Source organism: Arachis hypogaea, chromosome 6 (genome assembly GCF_003086295.3).
Source record: "Arachis hypogaea cultivar Tifrunner chromosome 6, arahy.Tifrunner.gnm2.J5K5, whole genome shotgun sequence".
In the NCBI taxonomy this organism is placed as follows: Eukaryota; Viridiplantae; Streptophyta; class Magnoliopsida; order Fabales; family Fabaceae; genus Arachis; species Arachis hypogaea.
The window spans coordinates 103,565,344-103,585,103 of record NC_092041.1 but is presented as its reverse complement, the minus strand read 5'-3'; positions in this window follow the sequence as shown (position 1 = coordinate 103,585,103).

Sequence of the window (19,760 nt, the reverse complement as noted above, 5' to 3'; positions counted from 1 at the left end):
TGTTTTGTCACAAAAATTAGTGCAGAGAATTTTTTTTTCAAATTTTATGCCATACTTTGATGTTGTTGATTATCGTTGGTTGTTTTGTATTTTGTTATTTAACTTTTTTTCGAAGTGGATTCTCTATTAGGGTTTTATGTTTAGGGTTGTGCGGCTGTGTTTAAGGATATTTTTTTGTGCTATGTTTCAATTGTGGAACAATGAAAGTCCTTTTATTAGGAATTTGGGTAGGCACACTGATTTATAAAAATATTTTGTGTTATTTATGAATGATATTGGTGAATTATGTCAATATAATTAATGTGTGTATTTAATCTGCTTATCGAAATGAATTTTTCAAACATGTAGATGAATGTGTTGTTAGACATTATGTTTTATCATAGAAGAAAATTTCAAAAAGATAAGAAAGGGATAATTGTTTATTCACCTGATAAAAAGACTTGTATGGGTGACCTTAATAAAAATACATTGGATATATTTTGAGTTAGAAATTACTATAAAAAATTGGGGTATGACAAAATAGAAGAATGTTTGTGGCATGTTATTAGGAGGAGTTTAAACAATGACTTAAGAGCTCTAAATTCTGATAATGAGTTTGCGAAAGATGTACTTTATGGCTTAAAAAAATAATAGTGTAATTGATGTTTATTTTGAACATGGAGTGTTATCACCAAAAATACTTGAGGGGAAGGAGATTGTCGTTTATATTGATGATGGTGATAATATTAGAGTAGAAAGTGACTCTAACGACAACGACCCCAACAAACAATCTCACACTCAAAATGAATCTCTCAAACTAATGCGAAAGAAACAACCATGTACAATAAGAAATCAAATGAGAGTAAATATCTTTTTAACAAAATAGTCAACTTTAAAAAAATTGATTTTAAAATTTCAAAAACTAGTTTTACACAAAAAAAAATGTGTCTTTCCACTTTCCTTTACCTCTCTTCTCCTCCTCTTTTTTTGCCCTGGGCGTCTCTTTGGATCACCGTCGCTTGACGAGTGAGATTTGTACCGATTTAGAATTTCTCTAAATAAGAGTTACTTCGTTGATAGCATAGTCCAAATCGGCAATTAAATCCCAAATATCAAAGTTTAATTTAAAAGATGTCACAATTAACGTAAAATAACCGGGAGTTTAAAATCTCGGGTCGTCTTCCCTCGAACTATGCAATTGAGGTGCCACTTTTTTGTTGTGAAGAAAGGGGTTTCTTCAATCAAGGAACGAAAAATTAAAAGAACTAAGAAATGATCAAAAAAGAAATTAATGCAATTAAAAAGGAAACAAGATCAAAACTTAGTGAAAATGTGATAAATGTGTAAAAGAGCCTTGACTTGGGAATGAGAATTGAGGAATCCTATCATTATCATAACCACAACTATGGCAATTATGATGAGTTAATCTCGTTTTGTCAACCCCTAACATTGAAGAGTAAGTCAAGCAAGCATAATTGACCTTAATCCATAAGTCCTAGCTAACTTACTAATTAATTAGTAAAAAGCTAGCGTCAATGGAAACAAGAATCAACTAACAACCCAAGAATTACCACTAAATGTCGGACATTATGACTCTAGTATCCTAGGAACTCATTTTCCAAACCAAGGTGTGAAAATCTACTCAAAATTCATAATTGGCATTTTCACAAACACCTTGTGAGTATAAAAACAAAACATGATCAATTACAAAAGATAATGAAAACTATAACCAAACTATTCACAATATCAACAATAAAAACTCAATCAATTATATAGGAATCATAAAATATCAAATTCATAAACAAAAGATTCAAGAAATCAAAATTGCACATATTAACAAAATAACTTGAACTATAAGACAAAGTGGCAAGAGTATCTTAATTAAAGAGGAGATTGAAGAGTACTTACAATGAGATGAGCAAAATCCAAGACCAAAATTGAAACTATAAAATTCTACAATAAATCCGAAATAAACCCTAAGAGAGAAATGAAAGAACACTACTCTACACTACTCCTACTCTTAATAATGTGTTTTCTATCTAAAAGTGAGCTTCCCTTAATATGGAATGAAGTCCCTTCATATAGTACTCCAAATCAGCTTCCAGTCTTTTAAAATTGGGCCAAGAGAGTTCCAAATTTGTGAGTCACGTGCTTAGGACTTGTGCGTATGCACAAGTGTGTGCGTATGCACACTTGACTGTGTGCTTCTTCTTTGTTTTCTTCATGAAATCTCCTATTTTACATGCTTTTTTTCTCCACTTTTGTCTAGCCATTCTTGCCTATTGGACTTAGAATCACTCACAAAACATATCACGGTATTAAATGAAATAAAAGTGGAATTAAAATGATCAATTTAATCACAAAAATGCATATTTTCATATTTAGGTCTAATTCTAGAGAGAAATCACAAAAGTATGATATTTTAGTGAATAAGTGTGAGTTTATGTGATAAAATCCGTCCAATTCAAGTAAAAAATTATCATCAAATATAGACTCATGATCGCTTTCACCTCTTCAGAGTCGAAAAGCGAGAGGATCCTGACACACATGTTAGAAAGCTCCATCCCTCCCTGATTGTAGAGTTTTTCCTAATAATTTTGGATGTTCTTATTCAGTTTTAAATTATTTTTTTTTAATAGTATCGGATACTTTTTCTTTTTAGGTTTTGGATGATTATTTTTAATAGTTTTAAATTTTCTTTTAGGTTTTGGATGTATCTTTTTTATAGGTTTTGAATGTTTCTTTTTCTTATGATTTTGATGTTTCTACTTTTTCGGTTTTGTATTATTCTTGTTAATATTTTTAGCTATTTCTTTTTCTTAGTTTTCAATTGTTTCTTATTCTTATATTTTAGATGTTTTCTTTTATTATGTTTTGAATGTTCCTTTCTCAATAATTTTGAATGTCTCATTTTATTAGGTTTTAGATGCTTTTAAAATGATTTTAGATATCTCTTTTTTGTTAGACTTGAATTTTTTTTGTTATGTTTTGGATCTATTTCTCAATAATTTTGGATTTCTTATTTTGTTTGGCTTCAGTTTCTTTCATATTTTAGATGTTTCATTTTATTAAACTTCATATATTTTTTTGGACGTTTCTTCTTTTTAAGTTTTAAAAGATTTTTTTTAATAGTCTTTAAATGTTTCTTTTTCTTATATTTTGAATATTTTCCTTTTTTATGTTTCAGATGTTCTTTACTTAATAATTTTGGATGTCTCATTTTTTTAAGTTTTGGATATATTTTTTTATTAGGTTTTAGATGTTTTTTTATTAAGTTTCAGATATTTTAATAATTTTTTTATCTTTTTGTTTCATTTGACTTTGGATTTTTATTAATATTTTGAATATTTTTTTTATTAAATTTTAAATATTTTTTTTATTAGGTATCAGATGTTATCTTCCTAATAATGAAAGATGAAAGGGAAGAGAGAATTTGAGCGTAATTTTTACTGTGAGTAGAATATCAAAGTGACTTTGGGTATAAAAATTTGGATGATCGTTTTTCTTTTTGCTTTGTAGAATCTCTTTTTATTTTAGAATAGTGTTTATTAGTTATTTATAGTGCTTGTGTGGACACTATTAAATCGATAAAAGAAAATCTTTTTTCAATAAAAAAAGATTTTTTTATTTTTTAGTTTGTTAGAAAAATTTCTAATAATAAAAGTAAAAGTATAGAAAAATTAAAAAAAATATATCTTTTTTTAGAAGCTATAATTTACATCTTTTTTTAAAAGATTATTTTTCTTTAAAAAAAGATATTTTTTACATAATAAATGAATAAAAAAATAATTTTATCTTATTTTATTCAATCATAATTGATAAATAAAAATATCTTTTTACATGAGATATTCAAACATAAAATTATTTTTATTTTATAAAAAAATTAAAAAAATATCATTTAAAAAATATTTTTTTTCGAAATAACGCCTAAACAAACCCATAATCTAGAGTTAGACTTATCTTTTTTATACTAAATTATTAAACATATTTTTGAGAACTTCCTAAAATTAATAATATTTCAGAACTAGATCTTAGATCTTTGTCTATATATTTCATATACAAAAATAGTGTATGTCTTTAATGAAAGGCATCAATTTAATTGTTACAGAAATTGATTTGAAGTAGGATATAATAGCAATATAAGTAAAACAAAAGAACATTTTTGAAAATTATTAATTTATATATATATATATATATATATATATAATTTTTTGCACTTCTGGTATCAATTGTCACTTAGAATATAAGAAAATAAAAGAGTAGATGAATTAGAAGTGTTCCTGTATAGATACTTAAAGGAGAGCTCGACTGTTGGGAATTAGCGCCGAATTGTTACTTTCGATGTCGATCTATGAGCTTTGGGACAGTCCGAGCTTTTCACCTGGGAGATGTCCAATCGTGCAGAGTATGAAAGGGGGGAGTGTACCTGCAAAGGCACTCCGAAACTTAAGTCAGTATTGAGAATTCAATGTGTTCTTTTAGGATTAGATATCATACCTTTATAGGTGGAGTGGGGTAGTTCGGTTATGCTGCTGCTGGTCGTCTGCATTGAAGAATAGTTAGTAGAGTTTAGTGCATGATCAGACGTTTTCATTTTGAAATGCAGTCCGTTATGTCTGATCATAACGTATGTCGCCGAGTTATGACATATGAAGTCAATTTATTAGTCATAATACCGAGTTATGAGGTCAGATTTGTAACGGCTGGATCATAGCCCCAAGCTTAACCTGAAAATGTGTTTAATGAAGCAGGTTGAGCTTTTAATGAATCATAAGTTGGCTACTGAGTAACTCGGCGACTGGTTTTGCCTTGTAGCCCCCAGTTCAATTTGCTTTATTAAACAGTTGTCAATGCTAAGTGGTGGTATAATTAGGAGAGAAAAAGAATTAAATGCATGTTACAGAGTGTGCGTGTTTCTAATGCCCCTCACTTATTTTGATGTAACTGATGTGATTGAGGGTAGTGGAATCGAGAAGTTGATTAAATGTGCTAATTTAAACGCTTTAGAATACTGAAGGTTTTCATTTTGGCTTAGTTAGGCTTCCTTGTCATCAGGAGTATTCTGTTTCAAAAAGAAAAATGAGTAAAAGAGGTATGCTCTAAATTTGTTATTTTCGACTTCTCTGCTTCTTCTTATATCTTTGTTTTACTGTTTCCATCTCCTTCGATTGTTTTTCCATTAATGGGGTTAGAGAAAAAGAAAAAGGAGAAAATTGATTGGTCTTATGATTGGGTGAATGATGATGCGAGGAGTCGTGCGTCCTTATTTCTGGATAAAGATGCAGTAAAAGAAATAGACAAAAATAGTATTGTGAGGGTTGGTTCTGGGGTTCGATTGGAACTGCTTCCTTGTTCTTCCAGTGACTGGGTGTTTCACGAGGGGAGGATTTTGAGTATTTTTATATGTATAGTAGTGTGTTGGAGGAATTAAGGGTGAAGCTTCCCTGACTTTGAATGTCAGGTGTTGAAGCAGTTAAATTGTGCACCATCTTAGCTCCACCCTAATAAGTGGAAATTTCTCCATAGTTTTGAGATTCTGATGGATTTTTTGGAGGAGAAATCGAAAGTGGAGTTATTCTTTACACTGTTCCAAGCCAAAGGTGTTTGGAAGGGGGGTTTGGGTGAACTTGAATAGTTCACCCAGGTTTGCTGTTTTCAAACTGTACAAGTCTTCCTTTAAAAATTTCAAGAAAATGTATGTGAAAGTTAGGAATGTTGAAGGAGATTTTTCGTTTTATATGGACGAGCACCTGGGAGAGAAGTTTTCGATATGGTGGTGTTCGAAACCTCAGAGTATTTCCGGGCTGAAAACTATTAGAGTGTATTATTGAATATCTGGTTGAGGTTGTTGATCGGAAGGAGTAAATATTGGTTTTTGACTTGCTCCAGTGGGAGGATAATAGGTCGGCCGTTGTAGAATATTTAGGTGAGACTTCTAGAGTATTGATTTGGTTATATTCTGACTAAAGTTTGGCTGAGTTTTGATATGTTTGTTTTGTAGGGGGAAAATATCCTGGGGTTTCTGCTGCTACCCTCAGAGCTTGGGTAAAGAGTAAAAATTTGGATAAGGATGGGTCTTCGTCAAAAGTGGAGAAAGTTGGTGGGGATGGCGAGGTGGACCAGCTGAGGCCGAGGAGAAAAAAGGTGATATTAAAGAAAAGAAAATAGGATGTTGTGGATTTGTCTGATGAATTTGAGGATGTTATGGATGAGGTACCGCTAGAAGAGGTTAGAGATTTTAGTGAGAGCCAAAAAAGGTTGCATGAAGTTGGCGACCAGAGTGACGGGTCGTCGCTGTGGGGGAGGGATCTCCCATATATGGTAGTTGTCGATGAAGCGTGTCAGTCGTCAGTTGATGTGAAACTAGCGAAGGAAGTTGGTGACATTGCTATCGACCGATATATGCAGGTATTTGTATTTTTTATGTTTGATGTTGTTTATTGTAATGTATGGATGTGAAATATACCTATCGTACTTGCTGTTTTGAAGGTGGTTGGTTTTCGGCTGGTGAGCTTAGGGCGCAGCCGAGAGAAAATACATCAGAAAATGGCCACTCCAAAGCCAGATCCCAACTTGAAAGATGAGTTAGAGCAGATGCTGGGGTTGTTGAACTTGAAAACAGGGTATCTGAGATTGAAAAAGAGCTGAAGCTAACCAAGAAAAATTATACGAAGGAAGTAGAAGATGTGAAGAAAAAAGAGGCCGACCTATCCAGTTTTAGTGCTCGATTAATTGAGGTTACGTCGAGCTTAAAGGAGATGGAAAAGAGTAAGGAGATGGTGGTGCTAGATTCCTTTATTGAGGGTTTTGAACGTGCATCTCTTCAGGTGAAATTTTTAGCTCCAGATGTTGATTTCACCAAAATGGATTCGGGGAAGATCATTCGAGACGGGAAGATGGTCGAGGATGATAGTGACGCCGAGGAAGAGCATGAAAATAGTTAACAACATGGTTGGGTTTGATTGTGCTTTAAACATTTAGTTTGTTGGTAAACTGTTTTGTTCTTGGAGTGAGCTTATGACTGTTTATGTTTGTAACTTTATTTTGCTGTTGTTTTAAGAAAGGCAATTTATTTTGCTTCTGGTTATATGCTGGTTTGCATGTGTTGATTTTATAGTAGTAGAAAGTATGGTTATATCGTTTTTTGTTAACCTAGGTATGATAGGTGAATTTTACCTGATTGTGAGTGTGGCTTGGAGCCGATTTGTTTTATCAGTGTTCTTTGTGAAAACAGGGTATTTTGGTACGGGTAAACATACAATGTGGCATGACTGTTTGTGTCACCTTAAAGGTGATTTAATGGTTGTATCTGACAAAGATATAGTTGGTAGAATTTCTTTGTTTTAGTTTGATTGTTTGAGTTCTTGGTTGGTCAAGTCCTATTAGTTTGATGGAGATCGGTTTATGCTTACTGTTCAGTAAAGGCCTAGTAGGTCGATTTTACTAGATAGCGACTATCTGTTTGGATGATAATTTCTAAATAGTCAGATTCAAACTAAAGATCTGATATATTTTTGACTGATAATTTTCGAATAGTCAGATTCGTAGTATAGATCGGTTATATGTTTGACTAATAAATTCTGAAAAGTCAGATTCGGAGTAGAGATCGGCTATCTGTTTGACATGAATTCTGAAAAGTTAGATTCGGAATAGAGATCGGCAGGATAATATTTATAAATTTATAGATAAGATAGAAGTGTGAAATGCGAAAATAGTAAGTTGATGAAATGATGAACTTATTTATTGAAGAACCTTTAATTTTAAAGGTGCAGGTAGGCAAGCCTCGTTAAAACCTCTCCAAGAAAAATCTGTTTTGGGAAAAATCTTGGTAGTAGAAAAAAAAGTACTTGCCTGTCCCTAACTTTTAACTGTAATATAACTTTAAAGATGATACATTCCAAGTGTTAGGCAAATTATTTACCATCTAAGGTTTGTAATCGGTAAGCCCCATTGCCGATGACCTCTGTAATTCAAAAAGGGCATTCCCAGTTAGCTACTAGCTTGCCGTGTGTTGATGATTTCCTAGCCTGTTCGGTTCTCCTAAGCACAAGGTCGTTTACTTTAAAGGATCTTGGGTGAAGTTTCTGATTGTATCGTCGAGCTATATGCTGTTGCATGGCTCGGTGAGTGATTGCTGTTGAAGATCAAAGTTCTTCAAGGAGGTCCAGTTCAGATTACCGAGCTTTATCTGTTGTAGTATGGCCGGCCATTTGATTTTGGACTGAGACTTGGGAGATCTCCACAGGTATCATTGCGTCGGAGCCATACACCAGTCAAAATGGTGTTTCCTTTGTTGTTGAATGGATGGTGGTGTTGTATCCCCATATGATCTCTAGAATGAGTTTAGCCCAAATTCCTTTTGCCTCGTCTTCCTTAAAGCGTGTAGGATGACTTTATTCGCGGCTTCTGCTAACCCATTTGTTTGTGAGTGTTCCACCGATGAGAAATGTTGTTTGACTTTTAAGTTCTGCAAAAAGGAAATGAATTTTTTATCATCAAACTGGCAACCATTATCAGTGATAATGTACCGAGGTATGTCAAATCTACAGATAATATGTTTTCATACAAAGGAAATCATTTGTTTCGAGGCGATTCTTGCTAAGAGTTGCACCTCTATCCATTTTGAGAAGTAGTCAATTGCTACTATTAAAAATTTTACCTATCCGGCCGCTGGAGGAAAAGGTCCGAGGATGTCAAGCCCCCATTGATTGAATGGCCAACTTACCTCGGTACTGTGTAAGAGTTCGGCTAGAAGGTGTGTGATTGGACTGTGTTTCTGGTACTTGTCACAACTTTTGACTTTTGTTTTACAATCTTGTTGCAACATCGGCCAATAGAAACCAGCTCGGAGGATCTTGGAAGATAGGCTTCGTGCTCCGAAGTGTGTACCACAGATACCTTCGTTTGTCTCAGCTAGCGCAAGATTGTCTTCTGATCTGCAAAGACATTTTAGTAAAGGACGAGAGAATCCCTGTTTATATAGGCAATTGTTATATATGGTAAAGAATGAGGCTTGTCAGTGAAAGTGCCGAATGTTTTCGACTTCGCCAGGCAAGATTCCTGTCTGAAGATAGTTTATGTAAGGTGTTTTCTAATCTACATCCTGCATTACACTTAGAACTTCTGTTAATTGTATACTTGGTTTAACTAAGGTAGATCGGTGAATGGAGGAATTATTTGTTTGGGTGCTGGCGAGCTTAGATACGATGTTAGCTCGGCTATTGTCCTCCCGAGGTATATGTTCGATGTCACATTTATGAAATTTTGAAAGTAAAGTTTGAACAATTGCAAGATATTTGGATAATAAAGGGTCCTTTACCTGGTACAGCTCGTTTACCTGCTGGACGATGAGCAGAAAATCATAGTATACCTTAAGCTCGGCTATGTTAAGATCGGCAGCTAGCCTGAGGCCGTCAATAAGAACTTCATACTCACTCTAGTTGTAACTCGCCTTAAAGGAAAAGTGTAGCGATTGCCCAATGACGTTAGCATTTCTATCGTTGAGTATGATTCCAGCGCCACACCCGTGTGGGTTAGAGGAGCCGTCTACATACAAAGACCATTCGGTTGAATTTTTGGCGGCATCTGGGACTGTGAATTCGGCGATGAAATCGGCCAAGAATTGAGATTTGATAGATGATCGTCCTTGGTATCTGATGTCAAACTCGGAAAGTTCCACCAACCATTTTACTAGTCGGCCAGCTAGTTCTGGTTTTTAAAGGACTTGTCGCAAAGGTTGATCTGTTCAACCATGGATGACATGACTTTGAAAATATGGCTGAAGTCTTCTTGCCGAGAAGACAAGAGTTAAAGCCAACTTCTCAATGCCTAGATAGCGAAGTTCAGCATTCTGTAGTGTTTTGCTCGTGAAATAGATCGGCAACTGCTGCTTTTGCCTTTCTGCAATAAGAACGGAGCTAACGACCCAGTTATCACAGATAAATATAAAAATAGTGGTTCCTCGTGAAGGGATTTTTGTAAAATTTGTGGTTTTGAAAGGGTTTCTTTGATGGTTGTGAATATTTGTTCACATTCATCGGTCCAATGGAAAGCTTTTTTCTTTTTCAAAGTTTGGAAAAAATAGAAAGATTTAGAAGCTAGGTAAAGTAAGAATCTACAGAGTGCAGCAAGTCTTCCTATTACCTGTTGGACTTTTTTGATAGTTTGTGGGCTCTTCATATCCAAAACAACTCGGCATTTTTCTGGATTCGCCTCAATACCTCGGCTGGTGAGCATGAAGCAGAGGAATCTGCCACTTTGTACTCCAAAGGCGCACTTCTCGGGGTTTAACCACATGTTGTATTTTCTGATTTGACGGAAGATTTCTGCGAGGTCATCAAGGTGGTTGTTGTCGGTCTTCGTTTTGGTGACCATATCGTCAACGTAGACCTCAATGTTCTTGTCGATCAGTTCGGCAAATACTTTGTCCATTAGTTGTTGATATGTTGCACCTGCATTCTTAAGGCCAAATGAATGACTTTATAACAGTAGTTTTCATATTCAGTAATAAAAGCTGTCTTACTTTGATCGGATGGATGCATTTGGATTTGGTTGTAGCCAGAGTATGCATCCATAAAGCTAAATTTTTCATAACCAGAAGCATTTCTAACTAAACAACCAATTGATGGTAAGGGATAAGAGTCTTTTGGGCATGCTTTGTTGAGATCGATGAAATCAACACACATGCGCCATTTACCGTTATGCTTTTTCACCATGACAACATTCGCCAACCATGTCGTGAACCTGATTTCCTGAATGAAGCCGACATTAATGAGCTTCTTGGTTTATTCCAGAGAGGCTTGTTTGTGGTCGTGGCCGAGGTTTCGCTTTTTCTGTGCTATAGGTCGGGCAGACGGATCCAATGCCAGTTTGTGGGATATGATGGATGGGTCAATTCCTGGCATGTCAGCTGGGGTCCAAGCGAACAAGTCGGCATTTTGTTGTAGGAATGCTCGGAATAAGGCCTTCTCTTCTGAGCTTAGTGTGGATCCCACATAAGTGAACTTTTCCGAAGTATCTACAAAATATATTTTATGCAAGTCTTCGATCAGGGTTGGTCGTTCGAGGACTCCTGCCCTAGGATCAAGGTCGGCCAGGACTGGTAGCTCGTCTTGGTTGCTGCTACTGTGCACATGAGCTTGCATAATTTGGTGAGGTTTTTTAAAATTGTTGTTGTAGCATTCTCTGGCCTCTCGGGCATCACTGTGAATAGTTGCAATTGTATTATCCTACAAAGGGAACTTAACACAGAAATGAACTGTAGAAACAATAGCACTGAACCTATTTAAGAAAGGTCGGCTAAGTATTGAATATCCGAAGTTTTTGATAAAGGAACCTCACCAAGTGTGGTTTGGAACCACACAGAGCCCAAAACTGGGACCCTCTCACCTAAGAAACCGACAAGGTCTCCGGTGGAAGGTCGGAGGATGTTGTTGCTCAGCTTCATCTTCTAAAATGTGGAGTAGAAAAGAACATTGGCACTGCTCCCAAGGTCCAGTAAAACCTTTTTAACTAGGAGGTCGCCGAGCTGTAGGGAGATCACAACGGGGTTATATAGATTTGTTACGTTTGTGTTGAAGTCGGAGTCCTGGAATGTAATTTGAGGGAAGTGTGGAGGTGTCTGATGATGATTTTGACTGGCTTCTATTGAAAGCATAGTTCGGTAAGACTGCTTTCTTGCCGAGCTTGTGGCGCCTCCACCTAAAAAACCTCCAGAAATACAGTTAATGATACATCTCGGTTGGTCGGGAGGGTTGGTGTTGAATTCAAGATTTCCTTTAGATGCCGTCACGCTTGGTGTTGAACTGAGTATGAGATTCATATCGGGGAGTTGGCTTGAAGTTTTTCTTTCTATCTCGTGGTTTATCGTCTTCTCTATATTGTGGTCTCTCTGTTTTTCGAGCTTGTCGGAGTTCTTCAATGTCAATTTGACCTTTCACCTTTTCACGAAACCCGGCCATAGTTTTAGGTTTGGCCACAGCGATGGTCTCCTGGAACTTTCCTGGTCGGAGTCCGCTCTTTATTGCATGCAATTTCACTTTGGGGTGGAGATCTGGTATACTCATGGCTATCTTTGTAAAGCGCGTCACGTAGTCTCTAAGGCTTTCATGCTGGCCTTGTTTGATTGTGTTCAAGTAATCGGAATCATGGAGATAGATGGCTGATCCAGCAAAATGTTCCTCGAAGGGCTTTGATAAGTCTCAAAAACGAGAAATAGAACCTGCAGGCAAAGAACAAAACCAATCAAGTGCAGGACCGTCTAAGTAAGATGGAAAATAACGACATAAAACTTTATCAGATGCACTGTTTACTATCATTATGGAGGTGAAATTTTTTATGTATTTCTTCGGATCACCTAACCCATCATAGGGGGCTAGGGTGGTTGGTAGAGTGAACCTTCTGGGTAGTACGAAGTTCATTACTTCGGCCGTGAACGGTCCAGGTGAGTTTTCTGGATCGTAATTTTCATTCTCTTGCTGAGCTTCTTCATCGTACTCAGGTTGTTCGTCTTCACGCAGAGCAGTTTTGGAAACGTGCATCAGTTCAGACTAATGCTCAGCTTCTTCTGTTCGCTCTTGTCGGTCATTGTTATTTTCGATCCAAGCATTATTTAGATTGGCAATCTGATTTGCCATTCTCTTGTTTTCTTCCGCCATGCGCTGGTTGGCTTGTTGTAACTCGGTCACCATCTGAAGAAGTTCAGAAGGCGTATGTGGGAGTTGCTCAACCATGGCTTAGAAGTAAAGGTGTTGAGGCCGATGAGACAAGGAAGAAATTATATTCTCGGTCCCACGGTGGGCGCCAATTGTTCTTGTATGGATATCTGGAGGGGAGCTCAACTGTTGGGAATTGGCGCCGAGTTGTTACCTTCGATGTCGATCTATGAGCCTTGGGATAGTCCACAGTCCGAGCTTTTCGCCTGGGAGATGACCAATCGTGCAGAGTATGAACAAGAAAAAGGTGGGAGTGTACCTGCAAAGGCACTCCGAAATTTAAATCAGTATTGAGAATTCAATGTGTCCTTTTAGGATTAGATATCATATTTTTATAAGTGGAGTGGGGTAAGTCGGTTATGCTGCTGCTGGTCGTCTGCATTGAAGAGTAGTTATTAAAGTTTAGTGCATGATCGAACGTTTTCATTCCAAAATGTAGTTCGTTATGTCCGATCATAACGTATATCGCCGAGTTATGACGTATGGAGTCAATTTATTGGCCATAATGCCGAATTATAAGGTCAGATTTGTAACGGCCAGATCAAGAAGAATTAAGAGAAAAAAATAATGATTAAGAAAGAAGAAAGATGTTTATATTCTCATGGCTTTTTCATAACATAATCCTTTAATTTTGTAGGTAATTTTTTACCTTCATGCTCTTTCTTATTACCACCAATTTCATCCATTTATAATAGAATTCTCTTCTCCTTTTGTGCTATGCTTTTTTAAGTTTATTCTTGTGTTAATTTTTTTTTTTGCATCAGTCTATATTTGAGAGTGTGCGGATCTTTTTAATTTGTTTAATTATTTGATAAAATATGATTTTTTATCATTTAATATTTTTTTATATATTTTTTATTTTACTTAAAAATATGTGATAAAAAATCACATTTTATCTAATAATTCAAAAGAAAAATTAAGAGAATTTATTTTCATCTAAAAAATCAAATTTATTTTGAGAAAATTTGATGAAAGAATATCTAATTTTCTTAGATTTTTTAGCAATCTAAGTTATTATTTAACTCAAAAAGACTATAAAAAGATATTTAAGATACTTAAAACGTGTGAAATCTAAGTTAAAACTTAATCTAAAAAGACTTAAAAAAAATCATGTAACACCGTTTTACCGGAAAAATTACAACTATTAATGAGAAATCTATTTAGACAAGTGCCAGTCGAACTAGTATACATGATTACGTATCATTTTCTGAATTCATCTTTTGTTGTTTATTGCCATTTCAATTTGCTTAAAGACTTTAGAAATTGCTATTAAAACTACACTTAAGTTTTCACTTTAAAATCTAAACTCATATTTCTGTTCTCATAAGCCCAAAGGATTTTAAGCATAATTAATTCTCCTTCTCGTGTATTATATTAGCAATTTCATAAGTAAGATCTACTTCTGAGATATTGGAATTGTGAATTGTGACTTCTCTACTTCGGAAGTAAACTGATAACTCAAATTCACTTTCTAAGATTTTATACTTGAAGGTAGTGTCCTATTCCTCAAAAAGTAGATAGATTTGTTTATTTACCATTTTAAAAACAATTGTTCAATATACAACCATACATTCAACAAGTCAACATACAAATAGTTAGATAACATATTAATGTATTTTTTAATTATATTTATATATGTTAATTATCAAAAGTTAATTTAAGATAAATGCGAAACTAATAAAATGCAAATATGACAAGTTAAATGGCTACTGGTCAAGGTGTGTCATAGCGTTAATATAACAAATTAATGAAGTGAATTAAAATAAACAATTTTTAAATTTTGTTAGATAATTATAAAAAATTACAAAGACCGGTATCAAAAAGATTATATTTTATAAAGCCAGAACATTTTGTTTAAATTTAGCACTATTGATCAACATAGAAATACCCTAAACTTTAATTACTATATATATCTACACGTGAGAGGTGGAGTGATAGATGCATTTTTTCCTTTGCTAATTTTAAATGATAGAAAAAAAAGTACAAATACAAATCGATATCTGATAATATTTAAATTTTTGAAGATTTAAAAATATATTTAAATTTTTTATCTCTAAAAATCTAGACACATCAATCTCTAAGGCTAATTTATCTTATTTTAAAAATTCTCTTACGTGTGTATTTATATCAACAAAGTCAGTACAACGGAAATCATGTTTGATTTTTCTATTGAATCTGACAGACCCAAGTGAATATGAGAAATCAATATGTTCAAGATTTGAAAATGTTAGAAATTTAAATATATTTTTAAATTCTTAAAAATTTAAATATTTGCAGACCAATAAATTAAGGACTTATTTGTCATTTTTGGTAATAATATAAAACAATTGGAAGAGTTATGTAAGTTAAATATCACCATATTTGTGAGGAGAATTCGACAATAAGAGTACATAGTAATAGGTAAGTTATTAAGTTTCATATTCATGATTTCTGTTTTTGGTGTCTCATATCCATAATTTCAATTGTCAGGTAAATACGAAAAAGTTTGCTTAGAAGATAATATATTATATTTTATCAATATATAAAATTGAATTGAATTTAAAAAAATCAGTTTACAGATCCGATCCATTTAAACCGTCCAGAAAAAAGTTTAAGGGAGAAATTAATCAATAACAAAAAGAAACAATTGATAGTCAGAGATGCTGGGATTATGATAAAATATTAAAATCCATATATTACACATGAGGAAAACCAGTTTGAATAATAATGTTTGATTATTTCGCCGTTTTCTTCACAAGTAGCCAATGAAGAAATAAAAATCAAATTTGTTATTTGAACCAATATGTTTCGGTTTCAGACTATTGAATATTCAAACGCATGTTTTGATTGAGTATTCAAACATTTTTATAGAGTGGTAAAATTGAATTACTCGAATAGTTCCGTTGAACTTGAACCGGTCCTAAAATGTAGAACTTTCCAAACCAAGTTCATCATAAAAGGAATTGTTAAGTCCATACATTTTCCTTTGTTACAAGTCATTATTTGAAAATACCACCAAGAAAGAAGAGGATTAATGAATAAAAAATAATCATATTATAAGTAAATACCAGAAATTATTCACCAATTAATTAGACCTATAAATTAAAAGTGTCAAAACAAATTATCTGTTCTGCTTCATCCAAGCTCATCCGTTCCACTCTAGTCTTCCAACAAAAGTTAAATGAGGTTAACAAAGATTAAAAAAAATGAATAAAAACTCTGCTAAAACCTTTTCATAAAAAGTTTTTTTGTGTGAGGTATGCGAGGAGTGTTCGTGAGGAGGGTGCTTTCTGCCCACATGATCCGAGAGAAGATAAGGAGGATAGATCATCAAAAAAAGGAAGGAAGACTACCAGAAGAGAAGTGTTTTTGGGAAACAGAATTTTATGTCTAAGAACGAAAGACTAGATGATTGAGGAATAGGCAAAAGGTGAAGTACAGGGAGAAGTCGTCGTGGATGGCTATTCGGTACAACTTCTACAGTCTTAACTAGTGGTACCCGTTCTTTCGCAGATATGGTGAAAGGGAGAAGAGGACAGAAAAGGGAATTGAGTCCACTATGGAGGGAGAATCCAACCTTAACGAAACAGAATAGGATAGTGAGGAAGATGATGAAGTGATAATTAAGAAAATGCCTAATGGCCTATATAATTTGGTGATAGGGGAGCGCATCAAGAGGGAGATTAGAGAAGAATGGTGGAACTCGTTAATTGTGAAACTCCTAGAACATAGAATCTTTCTGAATGTTATTAGAAGGAGACTGGAGGTTATGTGGGGTAAGCAAGACAGTTTGGAAGTCATTGACTTGGGTAATAAATTTTTCATCGTTCGTTTCTTTAACTCTTAAGACCTGGATCACACGCTAACGGAGGGTCCTTGAAATTTTTTTATCATTATTTGGCTATTTAGTTATGGAGACCAGATTTTGACCCAGCATCAGCCGCAATTGATAACATTGCTGCTTGGATTCATTTCCAGGGATTAGCTATTGAATACTATCAGCGTTTAATTTTGGAAAAAATTAAAAATATAATTGGCAAGACTATTAAGTTGGATAACAATATTGCTGATGTGATGAGAGAGAAGTTTGCATGAATTTGTATTGAAGTAGATTTAAACAAGCCTTTGGTGTCACATTACATTATCAATGGAAAAAAAGCATGCAATTGAGTATGAGGGTCTGCACCAAGTTTGTTTCTTCTGCAAAAAAGTGGGACATGAAAAGGCTACTGTGTTGAAAAAAAAGGATTCTGAAGCGGCCATTGCTGAAGTAGGCAAATCCTTGGAGGCAGAAAAAGGGGATGAGGACAATTGTGAAAATTCTGAAAAGGGTAAGGATAAAAAGGCAGCAGAAAAATTGCAGAGTTATACAGGACATGGATAATTGTACAAAAGACTACTTGTGGCAGGAAAAATAAAAAATTAGGGTATAATGAGAATGTTGGTAGAAAAGATACTGGCAAGAACACTGCATGCACAATTATAAGTAATCTTTCTAGATTCTCAGTTTTGTAAAATGAAGAAACAAATGCAGTGGAGATACAACATCATGATGTGGTTGAAATAAATGACGCTAATGAGAATCAAAGGAAAAATACAGCTGCAAAAAAAAAAGGAAATCTGTCCCTATTGAAAAAAAACAAACCTACATAGCAAAAGACCTAAATTCTCGAAAAGACCCCTAGCCAAAGCCATCCCAAAAAGATATCACAATCATGGAACTTGACCCACGTCCAGTCAATCAGGGCACTACCCAAAAAGTCCAATAATCTTCACTCCCTTTTCTTAACATAACCAAGATCACTATTGGTCCACACGTCCCTCCAAAACAAAGTTATCACTAAGCCACCACACTTTCAGAAAAATTAGATAGAACCTAATTTACCAAATTTAGAGGCCAAAATTTGGGAGATCGGATCCTCATCTGGGTCGACAGAAAAGAGGTAAACTTTGATCCAAAGATGGGGAGGTAAAGCATATGAATAATATGCAGGGTGTGGTTCATAAAGTGGACCAAGACGTTCTCGAAACTTCACATACTGTGGAGAAAATAATTTACTAAGTTTAGGCTTCTTGGGCTTGTTTTTCTTTCCTATTTATCTTTTGGACTATGAATATCTTTGTCTGAAATGTAAGGAAAATTGCGAATATGGAAATGGTTCGCACTCTGAAGGAGCTTAAGAGGAAGCGCAAACCTAACATTATTGTTCTTCTAGAACCCAGATGTAGTGGGCAGCGAGTAATGGAGATAATCAGAAATGTGGGGTGCCGATACTATTACTCGTGGAAGCAATTGGCTTTAGCGTTGGTATATGGGTCTTATGAGACGACGCATCTTTGCTGGTAAATGCTCTTGTTAAACAACCTCAATTCATTCATCTTGAAATAAAGTTTGGTGGTCATGATGCTCAATTGTTTATTGCAATTTATGCGTCTTCTCAGAAAAGCACTCGCAAGAAGCTTTAGGGGGATATTAGTAATATTGTCAATACTATAACTGGTCCCTGGATGTTAGCGGGTGACTTCAATGAAATAGATAATCTTTCAGAAAGAAGAGGCAGAGGGAGTAAAAACCAGCAAGCTTGTAAGAAGTTTTAGAGTTGGATTAATGAATGCAACCTTCTTGATTTGGGGTATGTGGGTGCAAAATTCACTTGGAAAGGAGGAGAAAAACTTGGTATGGAGAGGGTGTTGAAGAGACTAGATAGAGCCATTGCTAACATAGATTGGCGAATGAAATATCCTAATGCTAGAGTTGAGGTCCTGACTTGATGTAGCTCCGACCATCACCCTCTTCTCATTAATATGGAGTTGAACAGAGTTGATACTGGAGAAAAACCTTTCAGATATGAAGTGATGTGAAAAACTCAATCTGATTTTTGCAACTTTGTTAAGGAGATTTGGATGCAAAACTCTTCCTCTTTCTTGCCTAATGATCTAAATAATATGAAAAGTTGGAATAAAAATGTGTTTGAAGATGTGATCAAAAGAAAAGACCGTGTCATTGATGAGCGGATATTTTATACGCTTTTTGGGGGTAATTTCATGTAGATTTTAGTATGTTTTAGTTAGTTGTTAGTAAAATAATATTAGTTTTTAGGCAAAAATCATATTTCTGGACTTTACTATGAGTTTGTGTATTTTTCTGTGATTTCAGGTATTTTCTGGCTGAAATTGAGGGAGCTGAGCAAAAATCTGACTTAGGCTGAAAAAGGACTGCTGATGCTGTTGGATCCTGACCTCCCTGCACTCGAAATGGATTTTCTGGAGCTACAGGAGTCCAATTGGCGCGCTCTCAATGGCGTTGGAAAGTAGACATCCAGGGCTTTCCAGCAATATATAATAGTCCATACTTTGAGCGAGGATAGACGACGTAACTTGGCGTTAAACGCCAAGTTCATGCTGCTGTCTGGAGTTAAACGCCAGAAAAACGTCATTATCCGGAGTTGAACGCCCAAAACACGTCATAACCTGAAGTTTGACGCCAAGAAAGGCCTTTGCACGTGGAAAGCTTTAGTCTCAGCCCCAGCACACACCAAGTGGGCCCCAGAAGTGGATTTCTGCACCAATTATCTTAGTTTATTCATTTTCTGTAACCCTAGGTTATTAGTTTACTATTTAAACAACTTTTACAGACATTTCTTGGACCTCATGACATTTTCAGATCTGAATTACATACTTTGTGACGGCATGAGTCTCTAAACCCCATTGTTGGGGGTGAGGAGCTCTGCAGCGTCTCGATGATTTAATACAATTCCTTTGTTTTCCATTCAAACACGCTTGTTCTTATCTAAGATGTTTATTCGCGCCTAACTGTGGAGAAGGTGATGATCCGTGACACTCATCACCTTCCTCAATCCATGAACGTGTGCCTGACAACCACCTCCGTTCTACATCAGACTGAATGAATATCTCTTAGATTCCCCAACAGAATCTTCGTGGTATAAGCTAGATGGATGGCGACATTCATGAGAATCCGGAAAGTCTAAACCTTGTCTGTGGTATTCCGAGTAGGATTCCGGGATTGAATGACTGTGACGTGCTTCAAACTTTAACCTGCTGGGCGTTAGTGACAGACGCAAAAGAGTG